Here is a 9,269-nt window from a genome sequence, read left to right on the forward strand (position 1 = left end):
GACAGTACTGCTACTGTCGTTTCAGGAACGTGCGTATGCTCTTGCTTTGGTATATCTAGATAATAGGCAGTGACTAGAGAGGAAAAACGCTTGGCTGGTGACAGGGCGGAGCAAACTGCACTTCTTTAACCAGCCAGGGAACAGACTAGCACACTGCTGTCATAAATGAGACTGCCTGATTCTCTGTAAGGTGGTGGACTCATGCTACGAGATCCCAGGCCAACTGGTACCTCCCCTCAGCCAACAATAAAGTCGAACTAAGCTGACAGCAGGAGGCAGTGAGAGAGAGGGGGAGAGTGAGACAGAAAGATAGAGAAAGAGAATGAGAGAGAGAGAGAAAGAGAGAGAGAGAGAGAGAGAGAGAGAGAGAGAGAGAAAAAGAGAGAGAGTATAACAGCAAAAGCAACAATGGCTGGAGAAAAATGGCTCCCTGCAGCATCATAGTGGAACAACCAGAGACTATATTTTATCTCTCCTGTTTTTGCAGAGCTGACCACTGAAGCATAAATTCAGATGGGCTTGGTACATGGCTCGACTATGAACCCAGGACATTTTTTTCACAGCTTCACTTTGAGAATGCATATTACACACATATTAAGCCCTTGGTTATTTGTTGCATTGAAGAATTTTGTGCTTTAAAGGACCAGTTCGGCCAATGTTGCTAGCAATATTTGAAATCCACAGTAGTGCTACAGCTAATTAGCCCTGTGAAAAAGGAGCTGTGCTAATGATGCTCGATTTTATTCTGCATTGGCCGCATTAGTGTCCTAGGTCAAAACATTCTTTTGAGGTACCTGATTTAAATGGCCTGCTGTGCTTGCTTCACATTGTGCGCATGTTTTAATTATTCCCTCCTACTGTAAGTACACATTCTTATCACCTGGGCTCTGTCTGATGTGAGTACTCTACTGAAGCCCATTGTGCTCAGCTAATCATCTGGCCGGGGCCCTTAGCCAAACTGCAGTAGTAGTCCTGAATGGCCTTTGCTGTGTCCACAGTCTACAGGCTGCACTTCGGTGGACTTTGTGTTTGCTTATACCTACTAATAGTTGTTCCTCCTAATGGTGCTTGTGCAGCCATTCATTTTTAAATTGCCAGACACTTGCTTGGAAGTGTTAGGCATTATCGAAGCTTGCCCAGACTCACCGACCTGCAACGACTTTTAGCAGAGGCCCTTTAAGATAAACAGCTACACTGTTGTGACAGGCCTCAAGAGGCCATTGGTGCAATAGTACTGGAGGTTTTGCAGTGCTCACTAAGGGAAATCCACACTCTGTCCTGAATATGCCTACTCTAGGGACCCACAAGGGAAATTTCAGGGAGGTAAAAAAATTCAGACACTAAAACACCATTGCAAGACCCCAGAAGTGCATTGGCTAAAAAGAAATGAACTGCAAAATGAGAAATATTGCCATGAAGTCCACATTGCAATAGAAGAGCATAAGCAGAAATATATGTGTTTATTTGACCAGTATTGTAGTATAGTTACAATGGAACATTTGAAAATAAGTACACAGAATACATTATGTATTATTGTTGTCAATAACAAACACATCATTTAAACATTCACATTCTGTTTAACAATGTACAAAATGTACAAATATATTTTGTAGATACATTTGTTGTAATTAATTCAATCTGCTGGCTTAAGCAGGTAGGGGTTATAAAACACTGGAGAGGACTTTTATTTTATAAACCTGAATGATCCACCCCTGATCGAGGAAATAACCCAAATCCCATGAGAAAATCAACAAAAGAATGACCTAAACTAAATAAAAGTCACATTCTGGAATAGCCTCTTGTTGTTCTCAAAAAGACTCCCAGAATGAACAATGAACTGAAACAGTTTTGTAGGGAGGAACAGTTGGCAGTTCATTCTAACACCTGTGCATCTGATCGGTTACAGAAAATTGTGTGGTGGATGATGTTAAATGAGCCAATTACTAAACACAAAGACCCATAAATGTTTATCAGCACTGATTGTATATGTTTTAACGGTCAATATTGACAAGCATAATTGTTATATATATTTTTTGTTTTTGTTATATATTAATTGTTATGTTATTAGTTTAAGTAGACTATTTCCATTATTGTCACTTGTCGAAGATCAAACCACATTTTCATGAACAATTAATGCATCAATAATTCCAAATGGTCCACAATTTTCTTTTTTGTTTTTTGCAACAACATGATGGAAAATATGTGAAGTGCAGAACAATTGTGCAGAAGGACTTCAAAATTCATAACTGTGGTTCAGTTTTCCACTAGTTTAAATTTTTAGGCAAAGGAACTGTACAGAAGTTAAATTATTATATATATCTTGTAAACAATGTCATTAATTAACAGTTACATAAGGACTTGTACATGTATTCAAAATATACATACTGAAAATATACATATGCTCTTAGCAAACTGGTAATTTGCCATAATTAATTCAGTATGCATGTGTGCGGGAGTTGGGAGATGCTAATTTGTGTGTGCCTGTGTGCTCATTCAAGAAGAACATTGATCAGCAACATCTGAGCTCCTTTAGTGCTGGATATTTCTGTAATTGAAAATCAACACTCATTTGTTCATACAGCCCACTGTGATGCAATATGTCAGGGACCAATTATGCAATGCAAAAAATACACACAAAACCTCAATATGCTTCATGGGCCCATTAATGGTTCTTGTGTCTTGGGCAGTCTGAATAGTTTTGTGAGTCAATGTCATTTTGCTGAGCAACCATATATTAATATATATGTATATATATATATGTATATATATATATATATATATATAACAATAGTTTCTACTAGAAGTCAAAGTGAAATAATGAACCTCTTGCATCCAGTTTGTTTCAGGATTTAAAGATTTGCCCCTAAGCACATGCTAATCTAGGCATATTTACACCAGGGGGTCACGGTGATTAGGCTCACATTATTGAATTGATAGATTGACCTTGCACAGGTAACTTAAATGATAATTTTTATTAACACTGTAATTACTCAGACCATAAAAAATGACAAACACAGGGCCTTTGGGCTGAGTGAAGCCATTTGAACAGATGCCAGGTCTCCTCTCTGTTGGCCTGCATAAAGAACCTGTCAGCCTGTTCCTTCCAGACAGCACCCGGCCTGTAGCCACGCTCACTGATTTTTAAGTTTTGCACTAGCAGATGGTCATTCTGTAAGTCTTCTGCCACAAAAAAAAAAACAACAACAAAAAAAAACTTGCTGAATCTTTATTAGGCCATACATTAGCCAAAATTACTTTTAAGAAGTGCTTTTGGAACAAACTCCTCCCCAAGTAGGCTATGTACTTTCTGGTGGAAATAGCTAAAGTATTTTTTATAACAACTAATTATAAAGAAATCTTTTTAGTGCTAAAACATACTGTAACGTGGTTTGCGCCACGGAGCGAGGAGACGGACACAATCGCTGAGAAGAGCGAGATTTATTGAAGGGAATACCATATTCGTCGTCGCTTAGGCAGGCAGGGTCAATCACAGGAGGGCAGTCCGTAAAACAGGCAAAGACAGGCATCACAAGACAGGGAGCACGGGAAACAGGAGAAACGCGAAAACGGTCAGGCACAGAGAACAGCGATGGGACAGACACGATCACAAATAAATTCAAAATACCGGACGAAGGACAAGGGAGACTCAGGGGCTTATATGCACAGGCTTTAAACAAGGGGCAGGTGATGACAATGACACAGGGGTGTGGTAACAATCGAGGAATCAAAACCAACGAGCAGGGCGGGACAAACAGGCAGGGAACACGGACATGAGGGAACCCAGAGTGACAGCTACGAGAGGGGGCGTTGCCCTACGTGACACATACATATATGTATCTACACATTTCAGTTGTCATCTTAGTAGTAGGACAGTATTCAATATAGGTTCTAATAATTATAATATAACAAAAAAATATGTTGGGCCCAGACTGGAAAAAAATATTCAGGCCATGATTTCATGATCCCTGTTTTTCAAGTTTATAATGATAATGAATGATAATGCCTGATTTTTCACAACAGCAATGAATAAACCCAAACTACTATGGCTTGAACATTCTCCCATTCCTCTGTTGGGTTGATTATGTGCATAAGTAAGTGAATAAGCTGCGTGTCAGATGACTGTAAGCTGAAAACCCTATCAGGCCGAAGTTGCTTTAGAGTTATACCATTGAAGACAGAAGAAAATCAGAAATCTGTTTGTGAGATATAATTGTGAGATATGATCTTTTTACACCAAACAGTAAACCTGGATAAGGCTTTTCTGTATGTTGTTTGAACGGCTAGGTGACCTTTGTTTACTAATTATTTAGCATGGAGTCAGTGCCTGAGTTAGCTAGCTACATAACCACAAGCTTAGATGGACCATATCATCTGCTAACTAACAAAGAATGCTAGAACATATTTAACAGCTTGATCTTTATACAGCGAGCAGCCTAGCTCAAACACTGGTCCAACAGAGCTCTCGACCTGGGTCAGCAACCTGTTCTTAAGTTATGTGGAAAGCTTGGTGTAAAAAGGGTACAAGTGTTCAATTTTAGACAGCATTTAAGGACATGCTTCCCTTCACTGATGACTTCATTTTCAATCACCATTCTCTTCTGAACAAGTCAATTCTCCTGTTCTTTCCATAACTACAAATCGAATGACTTGATTTCCAAAGCTGTTACTGCTCTTGAAAACCTAATATCTGAAATTCATGAAGTGGTTCTGCAATTGTGGACGCATGAGAGAGATGGGTATGTTCTGGAAAATAGTCAGAATGAAGGGAGAGAGGGAGGCTTGAGTTTGCTGTAGGGCCGTGTCCTATTCCCCTCACCGTCGACCACCGACCCAACAAAATTGGCACAGGCAAAGAACTCACACATACACATGCTTGCTCACACATGCACAAACAGGCATGCTGTCATATTTCAATCAATCAATCAATCAAATTTTATTTATATAGCGCTTTTTACAACAGTTGTTGTCACAAAGCAGCTTTACAAGTGCCGAGTCCTAGCCCCCAGTGAGCAAGCAAATTTCCATTTGCTACTGGCGTTGAAAAATATAGTGTTCTCTGTCGTCCTGGCATGGCCATATATGGTAGAGTTGCATTATGGCAAGAGATAGTGATCATTTTCCTGGTAACCTCAGGGGTCCACCTCAAGGCGGTCACTCAGGTATCCATTACATGGTGTGGTGAGCTATGGTTTGAAGAGCAGTCTTAAGAGATGGTTGGAGAGATTCATTACATTGCAGCCTGACTTATCCTGCACAGGTATTCTCATCTTCGTGCTCCTCGCATCCATCTATATTTCAAATGAGGAAGCAGACACCCATGTATATGTTCAACATTTTTCTTTATAATAATTTGTCAGAACCTAACATGAGTTCTACATATCTCTGGAGAAAACAGATCTCCAAACACATCTTGGTGTTAACTATTATATGAACATTTACTGGGTCCCTCTCTCTCCATGTCTCCTTGCACTTGATACAGCAGGATTAGGATCTCAGTGAGGGTTACAGCTAGTAATGAAACTACAGGAGCTACAGGAAGTATGCTATTATTAGGAGTGAGAGAGAAGGTGGGAAAGAGAGTTCAGGAGAGAGAGAGAGAGAGAGAGAGAGAGAGGGAGAGAGAGAGAGAGAGAGAGAGAGAGAAATGGGACAGCAGGCCTGGAGACTAGATAGATGGTAAGAGAAGCTGCACAAAGGCAAGAAGATATAATAACACTTTTGGCACAGCTGGAATCACACTCTGATGTGGAGCTGGAAAATGATTGTAAAAGACATCAAAGCAATAAAAGACTCTTAGATATCAACACTGCACCAGAATTTTTACACATCTCTCAGAATTTTTAAACATTTACACATCACTGAGTATGTTTAAGAAATGAAAAAGATTATTACATACAGCTTTAGATTGCGAAAATAGCAGTGTGTGTAAGAATTAGCAAAACAAAAGTATTCCATTATTCTGGATGAATGCTGGAAACTTATATAACAATAAGAATATGAACCTTGTCAATCTAGGTGGAATAAAAATAACAGCTATTTCACTAATCACAAAATGAAATGTATTATTTCATACTAATTATAAATGTGCACTTACCATCATTCAAAGCTGATTTATTTTATTTTTTCTTTTCTTTTTTGTTTTTTAGAGTTCTTTACCAGAAACCATTATTTTGCCATTCAGGAAACAGTCAGAACCTTTACAACCTGCATATGGAAACATTAAGATAATAAAAAACACTTTGAATTCTAAAATAGCCTGTGGAATGGGTGAACGTGGGTCCTTGAGTGGTCCAAACACAGTTTTGAGCAATGAAAGCATGTTGCTGGAATCCATTTCTGGCATAATTAAAGAACATACCCTTTTAACGAAAAGAAAAATTGAATTTGTTCCTGGGCACTCACTGTCTCTGGACAACTCAAGAGCAAGACACAAACATATCATCTGCTTATAACCAGCTGCTGCATCCATATATAAGACATTAAGGGCTTTCAACTATTCCAACAGACATAAACTCACATGTGCTTCAATATGAGCATGTGTAAAACAGCCATAATAAAAGAATTGCATGTGCTATCACATCTTTCATTGTCCTTTGCTGTGTACATTCTGTTCAGTTAGAAGGGTTTCGTTAAACCCTCTTATTATCCTGTCCCCTGCCACCAGCGTCCCTCGGTGTGGGGGACTGGGTGGTGTGGAGAAGCATGACAAAACAGTGTTTACTTTTAATCATACATATCCTGAGTTACACCTCTCTTCAGCAAGCACATGTTTTAAAATTGCATAAAATTGTAAAGGGAATTGGTATGTTCATGTTAAATGAGAGTGAGCTTTACACTCACACAGAGGCAGTGTAATGGTCTCAGCAATTATTACATACTAAAAAAATTACTGGGCCTTTTTTGGTCCTCTATTATATGACCTGGTATATGACCTCCTTTGTGGTGCCTGTGTGTGCCTGTGTGTTTATCCGACTCTTGAACAGTTTGATGATTGCCGCAAGGTTGACTTATTGTTGGTGGCTGATTTCTTTAGTGTGGATGTGCCTCGTTTGGCTCCCAAGAGAGAGATTAAGAGGATTTTGGAGGCACAGTTGGTTAAGGACGGGATCTTGCCAGACCGAGACAAATCGCCTGGTGTTGCACCGAGTTTGGCCCAGGGGCTGGAAGCAGCGGAGGCTGTAACCGACTTCATGGCTAGGCCCAGCATGGAACCTGGTGTTTACCGTTCTTATGAGGTGGATCCTGTGCTAGCAGTGAAACTGAAGGAGCTAGAGCTGGAAATCAAGATACAGGAACGTGAGGCAGAGCTACTCAGAGTCAGGGGGTTGCAAGTGGAGGCTGACAAAGAGATTACCCTGAAGAGGTTGAGTATGGGCTTGGAGAAACCTATACCTTATCCTCGGAAGGTAACCTCACCAGCACCAGCTCCCCTTTCTCACGTGAGTTCACCAGTCCCTATGCCTCGTTCCTCACGTACATCTACAAGTCCAGCAAGCCCAACCGTGAGTACTGCTTTTGATGTCAGTAGACATATTGGCCTAGTTCCTGTGTTCAGGGAAAATGAGGTAGATGCCTATTTCCCCATTTTTGAGCGCATAGCCACCACACTTAGTTGGCCACAGAGTCTTTGGTCGCTGCTGCTACAGTGTAAACTTGTAGGAAAAGCGCAGGAAGTGTGTTCCTCTCTGTCTCTTGAACAGAGCTTAGATTATGACATTGTAAAATCCACTATATTGAAAGCATACGAGTTAGTACCTGAAGCCTATCGACAGAACTTCCGGCGTCTGGCTAAAACCCAGAGCCAGACCTTTGTTGAGTTTGCTAGAGAGAAATCTCTCCTATTTGATAAGTGGTGTGCAGCCTGCAGTGTAACAACTCTTGATCAACTCAAAGAGCTTGTGTTGCTAGAAGAGTTTAAGAATTGCCTTCCTGAGAAAATGGTGGTCTACCTTAATGAACAGAAGGTAGTTAATTTGTCTTCTGCTGCTACATTGGCAGACGAATTTGTGCTGACACACAAAACTGTATTTCATTTGACTCCCCGAAGTGTAAACCCTAGTCGACCTGTTATGTCCAGACCTGTTGCTTCTTCAGAGTCTCGGGAAAACACTTCAGCCACAGACAAACGGGAATGTTTTTATTGTCATATGCAAGGCCATCTCATTGCTGCATGTCCTACTTTGAAGCGTAAAAATGATCGTCAAAACCCTACTGTGAAGAAAGTCAATGCTTTTAGCTCCAGCCCTACAGAGGAGACACTAGGATGTCGAGCCACTGTTTCAGCCACAGTAGACCCTGTGTTTAAACCATTTGTGTTTTCTGGGACTACCTCACTGAGGATTGTACACATAAACAGCCCATATCCATCCTACGGGACACTGGGGCTGCTCAGTCATTTATTTTGGAGAGTGTGTTGCCATTCTCTGTAGAGTCTTATTGTGGTAGTGATGTGCTTGTCCAAGGAATAGAACTTGGAGTACTTAGGGTTCCTCTGCATCGTGTATATCTATGTACTGAGGCCCTTACTGGCTATGTTAAAGTTGCGGTCAGTTCTAAACTGCCTGTCACAGGTGTGTCGTTTATTCTGGGCAATGATCTTGCTGGTGGTACACTGTTCACTCTACCAGAAGTGGTAGATGAACCTGTGGATGTTTCACTCGATAAAGACCTTGATGCAGTGTTTCCTACATGTGTGTTGACTCGTGCACAGGCACGTAAATTCGGTGACATAGATTTGGCAGAGACATTTATGAATCCTAACCCTGTTGTGCCCCCTAGCCCTGTTCCTGATGTGACAAGGGATATTAGCAAACGTGAGTTGGGATCACAAGTAGAGGAGTCCAGTGTTCCTCCTCCTGTTACTAGAACAGCATTAATCAGAGCACAAAGGGCTGATCCAAGCCTGGTCCCTTTCTTTAATGCAGTTACGGAAAACCCTCTCTCACTAGACACTCGTGTGACATATTTTTATACAGATGGAGTCCTGATGAGAAAATGGTCTCCAGCAAATGCCAGTGGTGTGTGGGATGATGTGCACCAAATAGTAGTTCCCCAACCATTTAGAACGCATGTTTTGTCCTTAGCCCATGACCACCCCTTGTCGGGTCATTTAGGCATTCGAAAAACAGTTCAGACTAATCTGATGTTGTTAGTCATTGTCGGTCTTGCCATACCTGTCAACTTGTTGGGAAGCCAAATCAGGCCATTCCTTCTGCTCCTCTCTGTCCCATACCTGTGGTAGGAGATCCATTTGAACGGTTGTTGATAGA

This window comes from Brachyhypopomus gauderio, chromosome 4, assembly GCF_052324685.1.
Source record: "Brachyhypopomus gauderio isolate BG-103 chromosome 4, BGAUD_0.2, whole genome shotgun sequence".
NCBI lineage: Eukaryota > Metazoa > Chordata > Actinopteri > Gymnotiformes > Hypopomidae > Brachyhypopomus > Brachyhypopomus gauderio.